A 24,761-nucleotide genomic window follows, 5' to 3' on the forward strand; every position below is an offset into this window, starting at 1 on the left:
GTGGATGAACCGTCCCTGGAGACATCCCAGGCCAGGCTGGACAGGGCTCTGAGCAACCTGAGCTGGTGAAGATGTCCCTGCTCATGGCAGGGCTGGCACTGGATGAGCTTTGAAGGTTCCTCCCGACACAAACCGTTCTGTGATTCTATGAAAAAGCCTCAGCATTTTAGAAAAGGGAAAAATAAAATCTTTTTTTCTAAAATACATTTTCATGTGTTATGAGCTTACCGAAGCTATCAAAGCTTGCTGACTCTCCATGCAATTCAAAGTACTTCTTTGCCTGTGTGAAAGTGTCTCATAGGCAAGGAAACAATCTCTGCTCTAAGAATCTGTCTCTCTCTGACTGCAGGGTGCGAATGAGAACCGGGATTAAGACTGAGCGTCTTTGCTGAGACCCTTCAACAGCCCATCCTCATGAGCTGCATGCACGGAGAGATCGGCTGTGGGAAACACAGCATAGACTGCCATGAGACCAGCCAGGAAACTGATGGGAACGAGGGAGAAATGAGGTGTGAAAGATATCTGTAGCGGAGGCTTTTTACGAAACATCTGGCACTGGTTTGCACCTCCTTCATGGTCCTTGCTTGGATGAGCCCTTGGCCCAGTCCAGCACGTTAATTCCTACATTCCTGGAGTATTTACAGGCATCATGGCAAAAGTTCTGGCTCTTAAACAGGGGGCTACTCAGAGGTGAAGGATAAGACTTGAATTAGGCTATCAGAGATGCTTCTTTGCCAAGGGTCAGCGCCAGGGTAGGACAATTGATCGTTTTACGTAGTTTTTTGAACACCTCATCTTCTTGAAAACTCCTTTTTTCTCTATTTTTGTGTCCAGGAACAACAGCACCAAGAGACACCAAGTATCATCCCAAGACACAGATCAGATGTGTCCATGGTGTCTTCTTCACCCAGCTTGCTCCTGCTCCTATCTCCCCTCTACTGCCAGTCCAGGCTGGGCCATTGCAGCAGCTCAGGGAGCCCCAAGCTCTTTCTGTTCATTCCATATGGAAACAGGAGATACACACAGCAAGTCAGATGCCAGCTAGAGAAATTACAGGAGATGACCTGGCAGAAAAGAATGGTTTGCAAAACTGTGCATAAATAACTACACACAGCATCACTTGAATACAAACCCATCCCTCCATAGTGCCCCTCTGAGACAAGTGATAGGTAAGAAATGCGTGTGCCACCAGCATCAGGACCTCCTAAGGTGATGATTTCTCATGCTGTCAGACAGCGGCATGATTCAGCTACCCTATTAATTAAAACCAGTGGAGATGGGATCAGACTCACTGTTTCCCAACAACTGAGCTACAAATTCGGAACCATGAGCCATCCTTGCACCTCATCACCCAGTACTGTAGGTTCTATTTGCTGCTGTCAGCTTGGCCCCAATTCGTCGTAGCCCAGCAATAAGTAAAGACTGAGTAATGAAATGGGGATCTTGTGCTGCCTTGGCCCATGGTTCAAGCTGAACAACACTGCAGTTATGGGGAGATAATATAATCATTTTGGTTGGAAAAAACCTTCAAGATCATTTAGTCCAACCGTTAACCCACCCTTGGCACTACCCCATGTCCCTGAGAACCTCATCTCTGTGTATTTTCAACGCCTCCAGGGATAGTGACTCCACCACTGTCCTGGGCAGCCTGTTCCAATGCCCCACAGCCCTTTGGGGAAGAAATTGTTCCCCAGATCCAACCTCAACCTCCTCTGGTGCAACTTGAGGCCATTTCTTTGTGTCCCTGTGTCCCCTCAGCTCCTGTTCTCCAGCTGAACCCCCCAGGTCCCTCAGCCGCTCCCATCACACTTGTGCTCCAGCCCCTTCCCCAGCTCCGTTCCCTTCTCTCCACTCGCTCCAGCACCTCAAGGCCTTTCTTGGTGTGAGGGGCCCAAAACTTCCCCCAGGATTCATGGTTTGGCCTCCCCAGGTCCCAGCACAGGGACGGTCACTGCCCTGGGCCTGCTGGCCACACCAGTGCTGGTACCAGCCAGGATGCTGGTGGTCTCTGGGCCACCTGGGCACACGCTGGCTCATGTTCAGCTGCTGTCACCAACACCGCCAGATTCTCCTAACAACCCTGGCCTCCTAACTCCTGTGTTTGCTGGATAATTGCAGAGTGACTTACAGTGAATTGCTCAACCTCTAATGGCCATGGGTCAATGGGCCAATGGAAAACAGCTACAGCATAGCACGGGTGAGCCATTTTACACCTCCAGGTCTTCGCAGCACCCGAAGACAAGCTGCTAGGGCAGGTTAAACTCTCTCATCCATCCTCTGCTCATCCAAACATACCAACCTGTGCCACCAGGTAGCTGTTTAGATCTATTTCAGAAAAAAAAAATGGCTTAGGAGGACACAAGTCAGTGACACTTAGTGATATGACCCTACACTTACCAGGACAGATCTTGTAGCACCTAAGTAAAGCAGAAAAAGCCAGTCTGCAACCCTCTGCACCTCTCTCATCTCCTGATGCCTGGTGCAACCCTTGCCAAGGATTTCCAGCCTTTTACTGTGTCTTGGGAAGCCTTAGTCTGATTTAGCAAAACATCTGCAGGACCTTTGGTGCCAGAACCATGATAAAACAGAGAGCACAGGGTGAGTAGATTATCTTGTCAGAGCTTTTTACTTGAATTTTTCCTCCCACACCAAGACAATCCTTGTGAGGAATTTGGTCTTACACTTTCCTGCAGCCCAGAAAGTGAAAACTTTATCTCTGGTATCTGGGCAGGAAGGCATGTGCAGAGCAAACATAACCTAAATTCAAGGCCTAAACCATTTTGTTTCTGTACACAGAGTTTATTTGTCTTATTTTGAGGCACTAGTCCATCAAAACTAGCATTGTTTTAGTTTTTTTTCTGATACCTACTGTCGCAATGATGCATTTTCCTCCATAGAAAAAATACTATCAAGATATGACTGAGACTATATGATTAAATAACACCCATCAATTTGCCTCAACATAATTCACTATCTTGTGTTGTAATTGTTCATTCCCTACAACTAATCCAATTGCTGATGAGGATTTTAACAGCAAAGTGAAGACTTTGGGGAATACTTCAGCAAATCTATGCTTATTAGCAGTCATCAAACCACACAGCTGGCATAGCCAAAGCAGCTTGCAAAACAAAGAGTCAGTCTTTGCCAAGCCTGGTATTGGTGGACCCCAGAAATCCCTGACAAAAAAAAGACAGTGCACAGCAGAATACTTAATCTCTGAGTTATATATTTCCAAGTTTACCCTCTTCCTTTCATTGTATCTGTTGTCATCACTTAAAAGAATTAATCCTGTCTGCAATTGCTAATATAAAGATATATAAAGCCTTTCAGTTTTAAGTCAGTCTGCTCACATAACAAAGATAAGAGTGACTTGCAAAACACCTAATCACAAACTACAGGCAATACTGACCTATTTTGAAGCTTGCACAATTAGTTGAGTCTTGTTTTAATACATATCTCAAGACTGTTGGATAAGGTGTCCTTTAGCTGAGTGTTTCTCATTCCACTCAAAAAAGATTGTGTAATGCAATATGCAAATGTCTAACCGATTGGCTTTTTAGGGTGTGAATGTAGTTATAAGATTTTGTATATAATGTCTTTTACTTTTCTTGCTGGCATACTGGCTTTATTCCAGCATCCAGATTTGCTCAACTCTGCAAATAAATTTCTTGTCTCAGTGAGCTAAATTTGGCTAAATTTATATGCACACTGGGTAAAGCACCCTGTTTTGGGACAACATATCTAGCAGCAAGCGGCCTTGGTGGAGGCTGCCTTCCAAGTCCACATGTTGACCTCGCATACACGAGATAAATCCAGCGTCATCTTGCTGACTCCAGCTGAGCAGCCTTACCCCATGTAACTCACCATGACCAGCACCAGAATCTGGCTTGTAAACACTCATCCCTGTTTCAGGTAATGGAGGGCCTCACGTGAGTGGTGTCTATTAATGATTACTCCTCTAACACATCTTCCTTCTCTTTGCCAAGCCACAGTTTGGTCCTACATCACATTTGCATTGGAACTGACAAGCAGTGCCCATAAAATGCTTCGAGGAAATTTGATTCATTGATTTAATCTGCTTTTTGCCTGGATGGTAACATCTACCACAGCAAAGAGCAACCCATGACTAAAAGCCAGTCCAGATACCCCACTCCAGCTTTCCTTTTTATGCCCCAGAACAAGGCCAGGGCCTTGTTCCATTACCATTTCCTGTTCCATTTCCATTAACTGAACTTTGAAGGCATTTCTGCAGCAAAGATGATGAGGTTGGAAAATATGCCTATCGAAGCTGATGACTGCATCCTCCATGAGCCACGTTCCCACCCAACTGCCCCAGTGGTGGAAGGCAACATTGCTCTGGGATTGGCAAGGCAGGGACCCTCTCCTCCAGAGTTTTGGTCCTCATCCTACTGCAGGATTACCCTTCTCCAATTGGGATACTTTGATTTTGCAGGAAGAGGTGTCAGCTGAATCTTGGATGTTTTTTTATGGCTTATCACAAAGGCACCTAACAGGTTCATCATCTTCAGTGGCCCTTTCTGGAAACGCTTTGCTCCTCCAGAGTAAAGCAGTCTTCACCAGCCCTGGCAGGCTTTTGACCTGAGGCCAACCTGGAACCAGGTGTCCCCATGTCCACCCTGCTGCATGAGGATCATCAATGTGCTCCTCCTGGTGACACAAGTAGCTCCAGGCGCTCATATCTGGAGCTGCAGAGGACTGACTTCTCTGGGGTTACTGTCAGTCTGCCCACCAGCCAGAAATCCTTCTTTCCTTGTCCTGTTGCTTCCCCCTTTCATTTAGATGCTGTTGCTGTGGCAGATGATGACAGCAAAGAGAAGCATCAGATCAGCAGCTCTGAGATGAGCAATGCGTCACTTCTGTGTCAGCAAAGCAGGCAACCCACTCCCGTTTTTTGCAGTCTCCCTCTGTTTGAGGCCAAATGTCATTGACATCTGAGACTTCTGTCTCAATGAAAACATCTAAACTAAGTTATTTCTCAGCAGAGCAGGCGTGTATTTCCCACCCTTTGTCTTTCCCTCTCCATATTTAGGTCCTCAATCTCTTCTGTTGACCATATACCTTTGCAAGATCTTCTGTCTTTCTCAGCCTGCCCACCCACCCAGACTCCCAGTTTGGACAAGCCTCATTGCTCTACATTGCCGCTGGCCTCAGCGGAGCCAGAAAAGCAGCTACGGAGACTGGCTAATCCAGCTCCAAAAGTGCCCTGCAAGAGTCTGAAACCTAAAACAGGGATGTAAAGATGGAATCTGATGAAAATGTAAAACAGGTCTTAGGCAAAGCTCCTACAGGGTGGGAAAGAGGAGTTACGTGTCACTCTGACTTGCCTGGGGCTAAGTCTGCCCCAAAAGAGGCTACAGGATGGCATGGTGGTGTAGGACCATGTTGTCATGGATACCCCATCCATCTATGTGTCTGGGTGAGCACCAGCAACACCTTCTGGGCTCACGTGATGCTCTGGTAGCCTGCAATCACTGCAACCACTGCATCCATTGCAGCCACTGCAACCACTGCATCCATTGCAACCACTGCATCCATTGTAACCACTGCAACCACTGCCTCCACTGCAACCACTGCATCCATTGTAACCACTGCAACCACTGCAAACACTGCATCCACTGCATCCATTGTAACCACTGCAATCACTGCAACCACTGCAACCACTGCATCCATTGCCCCTCAGCTTCTTCCATCACATCCTAAAGTCAAGCACAGCACCACGAATCATAGAATCATTTTGGTTGGAAGATGCCCTCAAGAGCATCGAGTCCAACCATAATCTAACACTGGCACTACCTCATGTCCCTGAGAACCTCATCTCCACGTCTGTTCAACCCCTCCAGGGATGGTGACTCCACCACTGCCCTGGGCAGCCTGTTCCAATGCCCAACAGCCCTTTTCAGGAAGAAATTTTCCCTAATATCTGATATAAACCTCCCCACAGAGCTGTGTCTGCTGTCCTCCCCACAGCCACACAGTTCGGCAATGCCAGGGACCCACCTCCCTACCTGCACCGTGGAGCGGATCTTCAGCTAAAAAGCTTTCAGGGAAGATCACTTAACAGCTACTTAGGAAGCGACAAAAACACTTAGCTGGAAGATGGAGTTACAGGCTGCAGTTTCCTAACAAGGTGGCAAAAATCTGTTTTTCACAAAGCCAAAGGATGATGCAGCCATGTGGATAACAGCTGAACCTGTTTGACTGTTCAACACCGCGCCGTTTCCACCCAGTATCTGAATGTCGTGGAAACCCATGGGGAAACTCATCACATACTCCTCACTACCGCCTTCTGAATTCCATGACCTTTATTTTTTCAGTTCTACAGTTATATTTATTGTTTCTAATCATTATCTGAAGCAGACTGGACATTCTTTTTCGTTAAAATAAATGCTCTTAATTCCTTTTGCCCCCCAGTGAATCCTGTAAATGACAAGTCAATATATTTTTCCACGTAGGTGTATGACATTAAATCACAGAAATGTACCAGTCTGATTCTGGGTATTTCTGTCACCAAGGATTGTCCTTTAGCATCAGTCAGGATTTGACTATGCATATGCACATGCAAATTTACCCATCCACCAATATTTCACCCAGAAAGGCTCAGAGGACCCCTATGCACATTAAACACTGACCCATCTTGGAGGTGCAAAGCCCCTAGGTAGAGCTGGCAGAGAGACAAGGGGTGCTACGAGCTTTATGAAAAGGAAAAACCCAGAAAGCAGGATGATTTTACTTCCACCTCCTTTCCCCGTGGCAGCAATATTTTGGAAGCAATTGCTCTGCTGGTGAGGGACACGGGATCAGGCCCGTCGCTGGGGATGGGTACCTCGAGCAGACAGCTGCAGCCCGGGGAGCGCAGCCGCCTTCAAAAGGAAAACAAAATCTGTCTGATGCTGTTAAGCTGCCTGGGATGCATGTGAATTTCTCCCCTGGGTAAGGCAACCTGGCCGGCTTGTTGAGGCATCCACAGTCCGCATGTGGGGGCTGGGGATGGGAAGGGAGGACGGGGCTATTTATACATCTCCATCCCATCACGGGGGAGTGGGAGACAGCAGCTCCTGGACAGCCCTGGCTTCACTCTCTGACAGGATTTTGCAGCCTGTTGCCAGCAGCCGAGCCAGGGGATGGAGCCGCAACATCTCGGCCATTTCACCCTGATTAGAGCCCCCACAACCACTTCTCCTGCCCGGGGGTCGCAGATGGATAAAGACAGGCTGAGAGAGCTGGGGTGTTCAGCTGGAGAAGAGAAGCTCTGGGGAGCCCTTATTGCACCTTTCCAGACTTAAAAGGGGCCTGTGAGAAAGATGGGGACAGACTTTTGAGCAGGGCCTGTTGTGATAGGACAAGGGGTGATGGTTTTAAACTAAAGGAGGGAGATTCAGACTGGGCATGAGGAAGAAATTGTTGTCCCTGAGGGTGGTGAGAGCCTGTCCCAGGTTGGGCAGAGAGGTGGTGGATGAACCATCCCTGGAGACATCCCAGGCCAGGCTGGACGGGGCTCTGAGCAACCTGAGCTGGTGAAGATGTCCCCGCTCATGGCAGGGGGGGCACTGGGGAGCTGGGAAGGTCCCTTCTAACCCAAATTATTCTATGATTCCATAAACCGCATAAACCAGACCCACCCAAGATGCCTCTCCTGCTTATTTTCCTGGATGTGCATTAAGATTTCCCTTGGAGACAGCAACGCCGTGGGAATTTTGTGTTGCTCCCCACGGTATATGGTGAATAAAGTCTAAAGTCACGGGAGCAGCTCCAGCTTCACGTGGCACACCCAGAAACACTCACACAGCATTTACAAACAAGCTGTCAGCCACATGTTAATCCTTTGCAAATTATTTCTGAATATACCCTTATTAAGTGCACTAAATTGACTTGTTAACAAGAAATGAGGGGTGACAATGCACCTGAAAATAAATAAAATATTGAAAAACTACCCACAGACCAAATCCAAGTATATTCAGATGCATAAAAATTTAGCAGTCTTGCAAAGAGGGAGATACCGTGCTGTCTCCTTCCAGTTATAGGACAGTAAACTGCAGGGTGAGGAAATCAGGTGGGGAGGGTGGAAGAGGAGAAGGAAAGAATTTGTGAGAAAATTTATCAGAGGGAAAGGAATCTTGTCTCACTTTCACCACCTTCACCAACAGCTTTCTGATTTCATTAAACAAACTACAAGAACCACACCAAAAATAGTAGGCAGGCAGCCCAAGTCCAGCCCAGACTGCAGCCTACGGATCCATGCATCTCATGTTGTGCAACGGGTAGTAGAACCAGCACCAGCCCTTCGTCCCAAAAAACACATAAACACAGATCTCAGAGACTGTGGGTTGTCCCTGATGGCTTGTATGATCCCCATTCAACATCCAGTTGTTCAGCTGGAGAACAGGAGCTGAGGGGACACAGGGACACAAAGAAACGGCCTCAAGTTGCGCCAGGGGAGGTTGAGGTTGGATGTGGGGAACAATTTCTTCCCCAAAGGGCTGTGGGGCATTGGAACAGGCTGCCCAGGGCAGTGCTGGAGTCACCATCCCTGGAGGGGTTGAAAATACACAGAGATGAGGTTCTCAGGGACATGGGATAGTGCCAGGGGTGGGTTAATGGTTGGACTCAATGATCTTGAGGGTCTCTTCCAACCAAACAGATTCTATGACTCTATCCTCTCGCCCTAATGAAGCCTGTCATTAATTGCTGTATGACTTGAGCTGGTGTGGCTGGGGCACAGGCTCCTACACACACTCACGCTCCCCGACACCGAGCAGAGCATGTTTTCTCCTGCACACCACAGGGGGAAACCACACACAGCCCTGATGTACCCAAAAGAAAGGCTGAGCTGGGAACACACCCAAAAAAAGACAGAGCTGGGACTCCTTCCAGAGCCCAGACTCAGCATCCAGAGAAAAAAAGTATTACACTTACAACTGGCAATAACCAGCATTTACCAGCATATTTCCATCAGGGGTGGAGTGATGCTGAGCAGTGGGGATAGGAAGCAGTGAGAGCTGGTGATGGGACATGGCCAGGCAGCCTGGACCCATGACAGGACAGATGCAGCTGTTTATACAGTGCTGGCTGGGGGTTTGTTCCTCCAAACCTTTTCCACTAGCTTTGGGAGGAAAAAAAAAAGAAAGAAAAAAGTTATGTTGAAGACGATGTTTCACAGGAATGTGTTGAATTCAGCAATATTTTCCGAGGAGGAAGGAGAAACACTTTGGCGGCGTTACTACACTTAAATCCATCTTTCTGCTCTTGTACTTCCCACCATGTTTTAATTATAGCTTCATTCTCATGTATGGCATTCAAGGGTGTATTCGTGACTTTTGGATTAGCACGCCAAAATAAAAGAAGAAGGAAAAGCCAGACCACGCTGAAAGAAAATGTTTCCTGAGATTTAATGTTCCCAGTTTCACTCCTCCCCTCCCCGGCTCTCGCGTGCCTGGAGGGATGGGTGTCCCCGCCAGCCTGTTTGCCACCCAGCCCAGCTCTTCCCCCCCAAAACATCCCATTTCTCACAGTTCTGGGCCCAGCTCCATGTGTCTGCCAGGAAAAGGCACTGGAGGAAACGCAGCTTTGGGGACGTTGCAAAAACCCTCTGCTATTATTTTTCATTTCTCTTTGGTCTGAAGATGTCGGAAAGGATGGAGAATGAACAGCCGATGGGAATCTCTTGCTCTCAAATCCTGTGTTTTCAGTCACATCTCAGGTCTCACCAGCATTTTTGGGCTGACTGGCCATTCTCAGGGCTTATGTCCCAGGGAAACCCCTGTGCTGCTGGGTGCAGAGGGGGTTTGGCCAGCACCTGAGCTTCAGGGGAATTACTGAGGTTTTGGCCATCAGCCGTGCACCCTGATTTGACCACCCATCCCTTCTCCCCCACCACCACCCCAGCCAGCTCCTATGTGTAACCCAAACACATTTTATGTGCCGGATGGTGGGGAAGGTGAAAAAAAACCTGAGTTTTTCCCAGTGTTTGGACTGCTAGCCCAATTCACAAAAGAATTTGAAAAGGGAGCTTCAGGGGGCCAAGGAACGCTTTGGTCAAAGGAGGCAAGGGAGCTCATCTTTTTGTTGTGTATACATTACTAGCAGGGTGTTAGATCCGCATGCCTTATTCCCCAACCTGGACATGGGAAAGTTAACCAGGGGAAGGAATTAATCCTTAATTTAAAAATAAAAATTAAAAATAATTAAAAACCCTGACGACGTGACTGTCGTCTATTACTTGGCTTGTCCTGCAGAGAGCAATGGGGAAACACTTGGAGTGAGCCCTCTCCCTGCCCTTGGGAATAGAAAACATGCTGACTTGTGCACACAGGAGCCTTCAGCTTTGACAGGCAGCGATATGATGCAGCCAGTTGCTTGGAGAGGGAAATTCAATACTTGGATTTCCAATGTTTCCTTGCTTTCACAGCTTCCAAAGCCCTCCCCAGACATTTGGAAGTGCTCAACACCTGTCTTAAAACACTCCTAACTGCTCCTAATGACCAGCTGGGAGCCTTGCAGCAGCTCCCTCTTACCAGTAATGATATGTGAGACATCCAAAAATGGGCAAAAAGCCAAACCACAGGGGAAAAACCCCAGATAGGACCTGGAAGGATCTTAAGTGCTGCGCTGCATCAATCATGGAGCCTCTTAATTCTGTGACAGCCTAAACCAAAACCCTCCACCCAAATGCTGCCAGATCGTGTGGGTCTGAAGTCCAAATGCAACTTTAATATTTCTTAGGAGAAGACATTGAATGGAAAGAGCCAGCGTTCTCAGCTGTGTCTTACGCCTGTTTAAGCAAAAGGCTTTGTGACAGCACCTGGTCTCAAACCGGCATCTGCTCAGCATCAACCACAGCAGCTCAGATGGGAGATGAGTCCTTCATCACGTCCATACGCCCGTGGGCACTGGGGAACCAGGGCCCTTCCCTGTTCCTGGCACAGCCCAGCGGATGGGACTTCTCTGCCCCACGAGGATGTGGGGATGCAGTGACAGCACCCCATTCCCATGCCAGCCGAAATATCCCCTCTTTCCTCAGCAATTTTTGGGTGAGGACCAGTAGTGTTGGTGTCAGTCGTCTCCTTTCCACATGCATTGTCTCCCCTCTCCACAGGGATTTCCAGCAAAGATTTGAAACCTGTATTTGAAACAGTATTTGAAACCTGTCCTAAAAACATAGAGGAGACAGTTTTTGGGGCGTGTTACTTGCATCAATCCCATCCATCTCCATTTTACACATCAATTTTCCACCTACCCCCTTTCAAGTGGGGCTCTAATCACCAGCTGGGTTTTCCTGCTTGATTTATTTATCTGAATCTTAAGCCCAGCGGTGGGAGATCCCACCCAACACGTCCACAGAGCTCCAGAGTGAGTGGCGGTGATTTGAGGGTTGGTTTTAGGAAATCAGTGAAGCGTTCACTATTTCTGGGAATGGCACACCAGGTTAGCTGGGGACCGTTTTTTTGCAGTCTTAGAATCACAGAATAATTTAGGTTGGAAAAGACCTTTAAGATCAAGTGCAACCATAAACCATAACCAGCCCAGCCTTTCTTCTTTGCTGGCCCAAAAGACAGAACTTTTTGAACAGAGCGTCATCGCTCCAAGCTTTGTTTCTCCTAGCATCTGCAGAAATATGCCACGAAAAACAGCTGTCTGAGTTCACAGAGAAAGTGTGGCCCTAGGGAGCAGGAAGAAATCAGGCTGGCTATTAAAGAAAGGGAGCTGGCAAGTGCTGGGTCTATCATTCATGCCACAGTTAATGCAGAAATGTTTGACACTGAGGGTGGTGAGAGCCTGTCCCAGGTTGGCCAGAGAGGTGGTGGATGAACCATCCCTGGAGACATCCCAGGCCAGGCTGGACGGGGCTCTGAGCAACCTGAGCTGGTGAAGATGTCCCTGCTCATGGCAGGGGGGGCACTGGATGAGTTTTGAAGCTCCCTTCCAACCCAGACTAGCCTGTGATTATATGTGGCACCTGTCACCCAAACGAATATACTGCACAGTCCCTCTCAATTTTTTGAGAGATCACTCAAAACACACATCAAAGAATGTCCCACCTAACCCCACAAGGCAAATGCAAGGGCTGTTCAGCAGCTGGCACTTCTTCCAAGTGACAATATGCAGAAGACAGAAACTTCTTACAAATGCTAGGGTATAAAATAAGGCAGATTATCTCTCGAGGGAAGGAACACTCCTGGTAGATGTGTCCATGGGTTGCAGTGAACACAACAAGTTCCACAGGTGTCCCCATTCAACAATATAAAGTCCTATTCTGAGCTCACCACTGAGTCCAAGAGCAGCCCTCAGCATGGGGGCTTGCACCTGTGGAGATCCTGCAAGTCCCAAGCCCCCACTGGACCCCTTAATTTAATTAACCTAAAGGACTTTGGGGGTTAGGCCATCACTGGTTGGAGGTGCCGTGCAGGGACCTGTTTGGACTCACAGCACCATGGGACATCCCAAGGACCAAGCCTGAAGACTCATGAGGTTTGGTGGAACAGGTCAGGGCAGCTCAGAGACTCTTTACACTGAACTAACTGACTTGAACTCAGGCCTGGGAAATCCCCAGCTACTGTGAGCCCTGATGTGCCACATCCTGGAAATTCCCCTTTTATGCCCCACAAAAAAGAAATCTGTAGCTAAAAGAGAAAGATCCTGAAAGCCTGTTCCCCATTAAACTTAATATCCCAAACTTTATAGGTATGTGTCACTCCAGGAGACAGAGAGCTGTGTTTAAAGTACAAATAAAACATCAGTTTCTCGATACGGAAATAGATCTTACTTTACGCTTCTGCATGGGGTCGTGGTATGAGTAAGTGCTGCTAGAAATACGTATTTTATAGGGCTAAATGTAAAGTCATCCGCCCAAGAAAAAACATACAGGTCCTTTTTGCAGGTGGCAGGCTATTGGAGGGAAAGTGATTTTTGGTGATCAGCAAACCATGAGTTGAGAACTCATGAGCAGCATTTGGAGGCACAAGTGTTTGCTACATAAACACCAGGGGCTGGGGTCACTTGGGAGCAATAAGCTCCTTATGTTGATGCCAATGCCAGGAAGGAGGCCTGGAGAGGAGCCCAAGGGTGCCGTGTATGCACCCCATGGGGAGGCATTGCAGGGGACCTGTGTCTTCAGATCAGAAAGAGCAAAGATGAAACCGCAGCTAAGCACAGCCTAAGATGGTACCTAAGACTGGGCAGTATGATATTCATCAGTCTCATAACGAGCCTGATGAAACCCATCCACCCAGACTGACCCGCAGCCAGCGCAGGCTGGAACACCGGGCATCACGGACCCTCAGCTGAAATCCCTGTCTCAGTACCTGGGCTGGATGGGTTCCAAAGGACATTCCCTCACCTGGGCATAAATTAATTTTGGGATGTGGGATGGAGGAGGTGACAACAGCTGTCCCTTCCGGCTCAAAAATCCACCCGCTCGTGGGTATTTTCCCCTCCCACTGAAATCAAAGGCGGCTGATTGCAAGGGACTCACTTTTCCACCATGATGGGGACAGGTAATCAGGGTCCTCCTTGTTCCATCAAGAACACACTGCAGGGCTGTCAGTGGCCCCGCAGCAACCAGCTAAAGTCATGGAACTGAATCATTGAATGTCCTGAGTTGGAAGGGACCCACAAGGATCATTGAGTCCAACTCCTGTCCCTGCACAGGACACCCCACAGTTCACACCGTGTGTCTGAGGACGTTGTCCAGTCTCTTCTTGAACACTGTTGGTCTTGGGGCTGTGACACCTCCCTGGGGAGCCTGTTCAGTGTCCAGCACCTCTGGGTGAAGAACCTTTTCCTCATGTCCAACTGAACTTCGCCGGCACATCTTCCTGCCGTTCTCTCTGGCAAGTCAGGATGCTGCAGGTTTGACTCCACATCACAGGCAGCATCTAATTTGCCTGCAACAGGCTTCTGAAACAGCTCAACAATCACCTGGCATCCCTGAGAGAGCTAAGACTAAGTCAATTTTTCCTTCATCAACCTTACTTTCGAGGGGCTCTTAACTCTCGACGTTTGTGCTCTCATGAGGCTAAAACTTGGCACAGAAGCACACGGCACAGATGGAGTTTTATTTGGTAATAAATAGCTTAAATCTCATAAGCTTTTTTTTTGGCTTAAACATGTAAAACGGGAAAATAAAAATATGCAGGATTTTTTTTGCTAACTTCCAATAATTTTGGTAAAAGCAGCTTATATTGAATAATGGTTGGTCTTTTTCAGATATACACAGTCCACAATGCCATTTCTCAAATATCTTGTCTTTTAAATATCTGTTTCTTAACAGGATCAATGTCTTTGACTTAGTGCAGTGCCAGCATTGAAGCCTGAGATTTCTGGGGGTGACTCGCAACCCTGAATTATTCGATTTTTGGCACATTAAGCCTGTTGTTCAGGAAGAGCTAAAACACGGCAATATTCCCCAAGCCCTTTAATCAATGTTGGTAACGTTTTGAGGATGGATTGCTGTTTTAATTGTGCCCCTGTGACATCCCGCTTCTTTAGACTTCAGGCAATTATTGCAGCCCAGCACTATCTAACCAGCCCCTGGGTGAGCACTGGCTTTTGACAGCTGTTCGCCAGCATTTAGCACCTTCAGATTTACCCCAAAAACAAAGTTTGCTCTATCGAGGCCAGCTACTTTTTGGTGGCCAATAGCCAAGGAGACATCCCAAGCCCCAAACACAGCTGCCCTTCAAAAGTCCACCTCAGCTGGAGAAGAAATATCAGTGGTTTTGCTCATATGGTCAGCTCCACACATCAGAAGGTCCCCAGTGGGATGCTGGGCTACTGTCCAGCTGGTACCATTATCCGAACGCTTCGTTATTTGTAGGGCTGGGATTTTTTGCAGGAGGCAGTGTGGGGCTGCTGGGTATGATGATGTTGCACTGGGATGAGGAGCTGGGCTGCTGGTGGGTCAGGGTCATGCAACATGGCCTGAAGACGGCTACACAGATGTTACTTTAGGAAGATGTCCTTTCCTTGGGGTGGGAACAAATCTGTTGTCTCCTCTGAGCCGCATCCCCATTTTCTGGGAGGGAGGATTGAAGGCAGCGCTACAGGTTGGAAATTTTCCTGCAAAACAGACTCCCACCACCTCAACAACAGTCTTGCAACCCAAGGGCATGCACAGGACCTCCCCACGCGCCTGTCCCACATCTCAGCCTTCTCAAATCCCTGCAACACCTAGAGAAGAATTACTTGCAAGACGGATATGGGGGACTTAGTGGCTGGAAGCAAGGCAGGTGGCTTGTGCTGAAGAGGACGCCCCTTGTCCCAGAAGGTCCCAGCCTGCTGTCAGCTCTGCATACGTGTAGACTGCAGGAGGAATGGGATAACCCACACTTGGTATGGATTTGCACAGGATCCAGGTGACTCACTGAATGAGACAATGGTGAATCGGAAGAAAAATTCCCCAAAATACAGCTACACTTTGAGCCATCTGCCCTCAAGCAATAGTAGCCACAAGTCACACTACATAGCATGTGGGAGATGTCGCAGCAAGAAGTTGCTCATGTGAAACTATTCTGATGGAGCATGGCAATACACCCAAGGAAGAAGCATCCTCCTGCTGCAGTGAGGCCATTGCAGGAATTTTTAGGTGGATAAATTACAACACTGCATCCAAAGCTGCTCCCAGCCACAGCAAGGTCTTCCTACCTCTCGTTCATCCAAGACATTACCCAGCCCAACAGCTGGGTGTCTGGAGAAAACACCAGGCACGGTCCATGGTTGGGAATCACAGAATGGTTTGCGTTGGAAGGGACGTCCAAAGCTCATCCAGTGCCACCCCTGCCATGAGCAGGGACATCTTCACCAGCTCAGGTTGCTCAGAGCCCCGTCCAGCCTGGCCTGGGATGTCTCCAGGGATGGTTCAGCCACCACCTCTCTGGCCAACCTGGGACAGTGAAGTATTCGCTTAACATCAGGCTGGCACCAGTTGTGTCCACTGCAGACCCACACACCAGCTTCGATCTGTCTATGGAAAAGAAAGCAGTGGGGGTCTGTGCTGCCTGTGCCTGGCATCAATGAATGGCTTTTTTTCCTTAGATTTAAAGGCAATAGGGTGTCAGTAATTAAACTAGTCTAAAAAAGCAAACCCAGCCACCTCAAACAGAAAAGCTGTTGTAGTGTTAAGAGGCTGATCAATGTGAACATTGAAGACCACAAAACTACTGACAAGTCCGGAATGAACCGAGCCAGGTGACAAAGGAGGCCCACGGGCCAAGCTGCAACCCTGGCTTCATGTCTTCACCAGCTGCCATGGGAGGAATGAGGGGCTTGAGCAGATGAGGAGGATGCAGGGCAGGAGGAGAGGGACCCTGGCAGCAGTCAGAAAACAAAATGCAACCCCCAGCAGCCTGCTCCCCAACAGATTAGCTCAGGCAAAGCTAAACTGAGCATCGCAGGGTGGGAAACGGGGCTGGGTCCAGATTCCTTCACACCACATCAACCCCTTGGTTGGACATGGTGGGCACCTCATGGGACAGAGACCACAGGGAATCCGGGGGGGATGCTGGGAGAAGACAGTGCTTCTCAGCAGGGGACAAGCCAAACTGGGAAGCCTGAAGACACCAGAAGAGTGGGTTACCAAGGCAATGGCAGACAAGCTATTCTCCCTTTACCATTTTCTTTCAAAGATCTGCCTCCTTCCATCACGCACAGGAGCGAACCACCCAGCTGGGACCCGAGCTGACCTCCTGCTGTGATTTTTACCATTCCTGACAGAGGTTTTGCAGAGCCCACTCAGACAGAAACATTCCTCCTCTCTCACATGGATGCTGTTTTTATTACATCCACCTTGGAAGCCTACGTGCTGCGATTCAGCTCAACCAGTGGGTATGGGAGGCTGTGCAACCCTGAGCCCCTGGACCAGCAAAACCCCTTGGAGAAGCCCATTAGCAGCACCAGGTTGCCACTGTCATCTTGCTTTCCAAAACCAGCCTCGCTGTTGAAAAACAAACCTGTCATTCAGAGGGAATTTGTCTCCCGGGGCTGTGGGTGCTGCTCTCTTAACAGAGACAATGAAATAAAGAGGTTTTCGGTTACAGGTCGCAGAATAACCTGTAAATTCTTCTTTATGGGGCTGTTTAAGTGCCTCATAAATACAAATAGTGGCGATGGCTGGAGTTAGGTGAGCTGTCACCTGGGGCAAGAAGGAGGGATGCTGTGGTGGGGAAAGCCTGTGTCCCTAGGGCTTTCTGCACAACAGTCACTTTTCAACTGAACTGACGCAACCACCCACACGTTTTCAGGATCAGTCACTTCTCACCACATGTAAGGTGGGATTTTTCTCCTGCTGATGGGTTATTTCATGTTTGCAAGGTGTCTCGTATGCGCTCGTAGTGGTTTTAGAGGGTGTGAGGTGCAGCTGCTCCTCAAACTCCTGCTCTTGGACCTCTGGAGGTTGTGGGAGATGCAGTGTCAGGCACCAGAACCTGTTCTGGGGGAAAATTAGTGAACCCAGTTAGACCAGCTGTCCATGTCAGCACAAGGGCTGAGGAATTTGCCAGTTAATTAGCACAGTACCATTAGGAGAAAGTTGGTGTCCTTGGGGAGAAACCTGCAGCCTTGTTGAGCTCTTTCCACCAGACTCTAAACCCCTGGTTAAACTGATTATTTGACTCTGTTTTTCCCAGATGAAATTCCTCTCCAGCACAGTTCCTGCATGGCAACATTTATATCAGATGAAGCCTTTAAAAGACCAGATTTTCAGACAAATACAGGATGTGGTGATGTCCCTACCAGAGAGATGTCTCCTTGCCATCCCCATGAACCGGGATGGCAGGCTGGCAGACAGACAACCCTGTTTCACAGCAACTGATTAAGCTAGGATGGCAAGGCTTGGCAAAATTCCAAATTAATTAGTGCTAGCAACACGATTTACAAATCCCTTTTCACTTTTAAACCTAAGAATTTTCCAAATCGTTTTTGCATACCTCACCGGCCCGATATTTCCCCTTGAATTTGCTGTTCCTGAGGTTGCACCTCTTTCACAAGGGGCTTGTGCCATTTTTAGATGCTCTGAGTCTGAACATGTGGCATAAGGAACTTAGACCCTTTATAGCTCTTGGCCTTTTGGAGAGGATGGACTAATCTTTGGCTGATATTTAGCAGAGGCTTCCAGAGCCGCACACGACCTCCTGCTTGATATGGTTATGACCTTTCAGCTTCGTCTGTGAGACCATCTGAAATTTGTTTGATTTCAGTTCCTCTGCAGGGCCTTCAAGCAGAATTCTCACGAATCACAGTGCACCCAAATCAGCTGATTCTGTACTTAAATGGCACAGGGGGAGCATAGCAAAGTGCTTGCCCAGCAATGGGTAATGCACCCTGTTTTACAGGGGACAAGATGGCAGATGGGCAGAGGACAAAAGTGGGTTGTGGGCCCAGGACCAGACCATCTCCTCCATGTATCTCCCATGAAAATACACTGGTCTAGGTTGGCCAGAGAGGTGGTGGATGAACCATCCCTGGAGACATCCCAGGCCAGGCTGGACGGGGCTCTGAGCAACCTGAGCTGGTGAAGATGTCCCTGCTCATGGCAGGGGTGGCACTGGGGGACCTTTGGGCGTCCCTTCCAACCCAAACCATTCTATGATTTCCAATCAGTGCAGGGTGAACAGACTGTACCACACTCCCCCGTAGCACACGAGAACCTATCAGGAACCCGTGCAGCTGCTAAATGGAAAAAAAAATGCACTTTTTTTAGTTCCACGTGTGACCTCTAGGCCCCAAGGATTTTTACTAATTACCTAATTTAATTTATTTAGCTCTCTTCGCGAGGCTAAGGCTTTGCTTCGCTGGGCCTGCATTGTTTCCATTACAGCCTGCTGGTGTCCAGAGAAACTTCAAATTAAATATCAGTCACACATTAAGGTCAGGCAGCTCAATTCCATTAACGGACGACAACGCTCAGCCTCCCTGTAATGAATGCTGCCCGCGCCTCCTAATGATACCAGTGGAGGAACCGGGCAGCACCCGCAGAAAGTGATTGGCACCGTGCTGACACCAGGGACCACAAAATTGATTTTTAAAGTCCATTCATCTTCTACAAATCATGGCTTAAGTTTTTCTGACCTGTGACAAATCTGCACGAGCTTCGCTTGAAAGATAGAGTAGAGGGAAGAAAGAAAAAGATACCCACAATATCCACAAAAATTCCAAATTAAACAGGTTTCAGCAGGGTTGTTCTGTCTCAGTTTCTCGTCCTCACCCTCAGCCATGTATTTCTGACCCTCACTTTACGAGCAAGATTAAAGGTTTTTCACCCCTCTGCCTCCCAGAAAGAGGGTGGAAAGGATTTAAAGATGCTACACGACCTACTCTGTCACTGGACTAGTGGACATCGGGTAGGGATAAGTCCACCCCTATCAGGCCTACCGCTCTGTCTGGTTTTCATAGCCCAATGGCCACCAACACTGGGTCCCACCTTGGTCTCTGTGCCCAACTGGGAAGCAGTTTGAGGGGCTGGTGGTCAACACAGCAAGGAAATGAGCAATGTTGGTGCCCACCTCAACGTCTCTCCATACCCTCCTGGCATGGTCCTGTGGCTGGTGGTCCCAATGACCTGCAGTTCCCCTCCATGATTCTACAACAAGGTGGTGCAGCTACTGTCAGTCATGGACAAATGAGGACTTACCACTAAAAACCATCAGAAAACACCTTTGCAAATCCTTAGCATAATTAATCCAAATCCAAGGGTGCCACCAGCTCATGTCCATACCAGACCAGTACAAGGCGTAACATGTCATAGAGCCTTGATTTGTCAAAATCCCATTTGGGTATCAAGGTGAGGATGTTCTTCACCACGTAACACAAAAACATGGAGAAGAAGCTGAGTTGGGCAGAAATCAGGACTTTCTCTGCTGAGGGAAGGTGACAATTTTAGTTGTGTGCAACTACCCAAGGTCTAACCAGCTAACCTGACACCACCTTTTCAGAGACATTTTGGAAGTGTAATTGGGGTGAGGGGAAAGAGGAGGTGGTGAAGGGGAAGAAACGGGACTTTGAGGCACTACCACCATACAAGGAGTTCGTGTTTTGGGCTGCAAGCTGTCACATAATTATGGCTGAGGCATTTGGGAGTTTATAATAGCTGTTTTACACTCTAAAATTCCTCCTTCCTGAAGGAAAACACTATTCCACTCAAGTACAAATAAGAGTTAAATACAGGCAGATCAGTTCAATAGTGTGGTTACACCTGTTAAGGTAACTGTAAAACCAGCATCATGGCATCTCTCATTAATTCCCTCTCGGTGACTCCAGATCTGATTTACTTCAATAAATCCCCTGCTATTGACACGTGGCCACAGGTCTCCCTGGCTCTGTATCAGCTGGCATCGCAAAAAGTTGCTGTCAGACTCAAAAAGTCAAGATTTATCAGCTATACAGGGAACACAAACCTATTGATCAGAGCAGCTACATAAGGAAGTTGTACAGTTGGTGTCAGCAGCCAAGTTTTCCCCCAGATCTCTGTTTTTAAGAAGATTTCATAGAGGAGATGGGGCCTGAGTTACTCAGTGACCTTGAGAAAAATGCCTCCTCCAGATTAAAACAAAATCATGTGAAAACCATTCTTTAAAAAAAAAAATCGATACATATATGACACTAAGAAAGAATCGAGGTTTTTGTTTTTCATCTAAAAATCGCAGCTTTGTCAGCATTCTGTTTAATTTCTAAATCTATTTCCTGAAGAACACAGAGACATCTGACCAAGTTTTTATGGCTAAATACAATTCTTTAGACATCTCCTATAACATAGCTCCTCAATAGAGACCCACAGAAAGGATGAAAAACAGAAATCTACTTTTCCCCATAAACATTTACATTTTCCCAGGAATTTTACCTAGAAAATAACAGAATCATTTGCATTTTCCCTGCTCCCTGAATTTAATTCACAGTGGCCTGTGAGATGGGCACTGATGCCTTGTACAGGTGGAGAAGTGAAGGTGGGAGATCAAAAGCACCTACTCAACTTTAGGGAAGGCCAGAGGGTCTGAGCAGGAATGTGTGGAGTTGGGGGTCACCATGTGGTGCCTGTTGCCCACCCAGACCCACACGTGCTGTTTGGGCAAGCAGGAGAATGTCCAGCCCTTTGGGTAGACCTGGATTCTGCTCCAGGTGTCAGATACAGTCTTGGCCAAGCTTGGCGTTAGACCAGACCTATGGTGGTTTGGGATCTTCATCAGGCAGATGTGGCCATGGAAGTGGATCTCCCTGCCCATGGAAAGTCCCCTTGTTCATTTGGTATGATCCCAGCACAGAATGAGCAGAAAGCATCCCAACATTGAGTTTTATGGCAAGGGAGATCACATCTGCACCCGTGTCCATATCATCTGACCACACATCCAGCCCTGGGAGCAGGTCTACCCCCGGACACTGCTGACCAGAGGGCAGGTGCCTTCAGGGTGCTGTCATCTCCATTCTTGAATACATCCCAGATTCTCTGGGCTGGACCCTGAGACACTCAATAACCACGAACATAGCCCTGCCTTGAGCTGGAGGCTTGGCTGGACACCTCCAGAGGTTCCTTCCCAACTGAATCATTCTGCAGCTCTATCAACCAGTGGAAGATACTCTAGAAAGACAACATCTTCTGGAGTAGCTGGGTATGTGCCTCCATATTATAGCTCTGAAAGCACCAACAATGTGGAAAAGTCTCCTCTACCCTTGCAAGGGTTGTGCTTGTAAACGCACATGCATGCAAAGAGTGATGCAGCGCACAGCATTTTTGCACCACGGGGAGAGCAAACTTCACAAAAAGACTGGAATGAAAATCATCCTAGATGTGCGTTTTCCATGTATATTGTTGGTTCACAGTGTAACCAAACCTTTAGAGAAAGCAGAAAGAGATTACGAGATTTTTCACAGCACTAACCGCTGAATCCAGGAGAAGACTTCTGCCTGAGTTGAAATAATACAGCATGAATAACACTGACCCGTGTAAGGTCCATTGGTCAGTGGTTCTGGCAGATAACAATTAGAAGAGACAAAAGCAATAATTGTAATGGTATATTTCAGATTCAACACAGTTCTGGGGGGAAAAGAAAAATACATATATATCTGCTCAAGCTACAAAATCTGACTCCTCAGAGATCCCAGTTACAAACAAAAAGGAATTAAAGTTGGGATCAGAACTTCTCAGTGATTTCAGTTAGAGCCTGGTGCCTCTAGAACACCAGCCGAGCTGCACCCTGCATTTCTAAAATTTCTCTTGTGCTTTTGAGAAAGGTAAAGCACAAAACATCTAATCCTGTCCCTCCATTCTGAAGCAGCATTTTGACCAAGCAAATCAAACCAAGCCCCATTAGGAGGTGCAGGCTGGCTTAGTTCTCATCCAAGATTTGGCAGATCTGCAAAGATCTAGCCCCAAAGAGATGCCTGCAGGCATTGCCCGAGCCCATAATACCCTCACACAGAAAGGTGAATGGGCAAATCTTGATTTCTGACATTTTGCAGTGGGATCATTTTTGTTTTTTGGAGAAGCAACAAAAGCTGTACGGATGGCAGACTTCATCCTGGAACCCCCAAGGTTCAGGACATTTACTCTTCTGCTCTAATGGAGTATATGAATTTCTGCTCTCATTGTTTCAGGGTAGCAGCACAGCAGCATAAAGCCCCACTAGCATTATCCTGCTTGTAGTTTTAAATACAGAAGTTCCCTGGTATCACAGATGCAGCTTGGGCAGAGTCGACACACTCCTGAATGTCACATTTTCTCAGTGACAAGTGGTGGCTTGTTCAACCAAAGCGCCCGGCCCTTCAGAGCAGCTCCGCTTGCTTGACAAAGTTCTTCTTTTCTCTTAAATATTAAGGAAATCAGTCAATGGCAAACCCCGGCCCCTGCCCAGCTTGGGTGCAGTGGGGACCCACAGCTCTCCTAACCAGTACCAAGTTGCACTGACGAGCATCCCCAGCCTGTGGTGTGGGATCTCTTGGTGTGATGCTGCTTTTTCATGACTTTCTGGTCCACCACCCACCACCCTGAGAGTATCCCAGGCTCCCTGCTCAGCGCTGCCTTCCCTCCTCCACCATCAACCTGATCTGGGTGAAGATGTCCCTGCTCATGGCAGGGCGTTTGGACTAAGTGACCTTTGAAAGTCCCTTCCAACCCAAACCATTCTCTGATTCTGTGATCACCCAGCACTTCCACACCAGAGCTCAGCTAAAGCCTCTCCCACAGATGAAAATTTGTCAAGAATGTTAAGCCCTCCTCTTTGGAGAGAGCAGGACACCAGAGGTGGAAGCCACCTTTCTCACCATGGGAGCTGGTATGCAAGTGAACACACAGAGGAAGAACTTCTGCAGCTTAAGAACTGCACCACAGCCAACCCGAAACCCCAGGAGACATGGGGAGCAGACCACTCATGGCAGGCATCAAGAACAGAGTACCTTTTCACCGGCTTTTTGGTGTCTGAACCTTGGCAAACACGTTGCATTTTCATGTTACTGTTGTGTTCTGGGCTTTTATGCCTTTCTTCTGTTTTTTTTTTTTTTTTTAATTCGAAAAGCCTCATTATATTTATTGGCTTTCTCAAAGCTCCATCTCCCTGGCATGATGCGAAAGTGCGTGCGTCATGGCATCACTAGGAGCAAACTTGGAGCTGGGTTTATTCACAGTCTGGAGAGGAGTGTTTTGGCTCGGGGGCACAGTGCCAACTCTGTACACACACACTTGCTCACTGAACTTACCTCCAACAGGCTGCTTTCAAAGAGGACTCCCCAAAGTCCTCTGCAGAGGTGGCAGCTCCAAGAGGGGTTAGTTGCTGGGTGCCCTGGTACTTCCCTCCTCCCCTTCATCACCCTCTCACTCAGCCCTGGCTTTCAGGTGGGCACCAGCACCTCTTTGGTTCTTGTGCTGGCCTGGATGTCACCTCCCCCCAAGAGATGTTGCTGGTGAGTTGTGTTTCTGAAAAGCATGTCCTTCCCTGCTGTTTCCCATTTGGATTGTGAGGTGTTGGGAAGGCGTCCTTGCTACCTCCCCATTTCCCATCACAGGGCCAGAAAGCTGTAAGCAGTTGTGCCAGTGCACCAAAAACAGGAGGTGGGGGAGAGAAGAGGCACCAGAGCGCCCAGTTCAATGCGATGAAAGAGCAGCAGCACTTTTGCATGGGTGGTTTCCTGAAAAGTAACCATCAGAGCAACCCACTCTCTAAAAGCAATGTGTTCTGGAAGTGAAGCCGGGTGAGATATGTGTATCTACTGACCACACAGCACCGCATGATGATGCTACCTTCCCCCAGCCAAGGGACCAACGTGGACCACGCTTTAAAGCCAGCAATCTAGTTATGAGGTAGACCTTCCCATCACTGCATTCACTGGAGCACTGTGTGCAGTTCTGTGTGCCACAATATAAAAAAGATATTAAGCTATGGGAGAGTGTCCAGTAGAGGCTACGAAGTTGGTGAAACGTTTGGAGAGGAAGCCATGTGAGGAGTGGCTGAAGTCACTCGGTTTATTCAGCCTGGAGAAGAAGAGAGTAAGAGGAGACCTCATCGCACTTATGGCTTCATCACAAGGGGAGGAAGAGGAGCAGGGGCCAAACTCTTCTCTTTAGTGACCAAAGACAGAACCTGAGGGACTGGAAGGAAGATGTGCCAGAGGAGGTTCAGATTGGATATGAGGAAATGGTTCTTCGCCCAGAGGTGCTGGACACTGAACAGGCTCCCCAGGGAGGTGCCAAGGCCCCAAGACCAACAGTGTTCAAGAAGAGACTGGACAACATCCCCAGACACACGGTGTGACCTGTGGGGTGTCCT

General features: G+C 48.1%; 1 protein-coding gene across 1 annotated transcript in view; it reads right to left on the bottom strand.

Moving 5' to 3' along the window:
* Window positions 1-24,761, bottom strand: part of ARK2C (arkadia (RNF111) C-terminal like ring finger ubiquitin ligase 2C) — a 49,440-nt gene that overhangs the window by 12,954 nt on the left and 11,725 nt on the right. The window lies entirely within an intron of this gene.

This window comes from Columba livia, chromosome Z, assembly GCF_036013475.1.
Source record: "Columba livia isolate bColLiv1 breed racing homer chromosome Z, bColLiv1.pat.W.v2, whole genome shotgun sequence".
NCBI lineage: Eukaryota > Metazoa > Chordata > Aves > Columbiformes > Columbidae > Columba > Columba livia.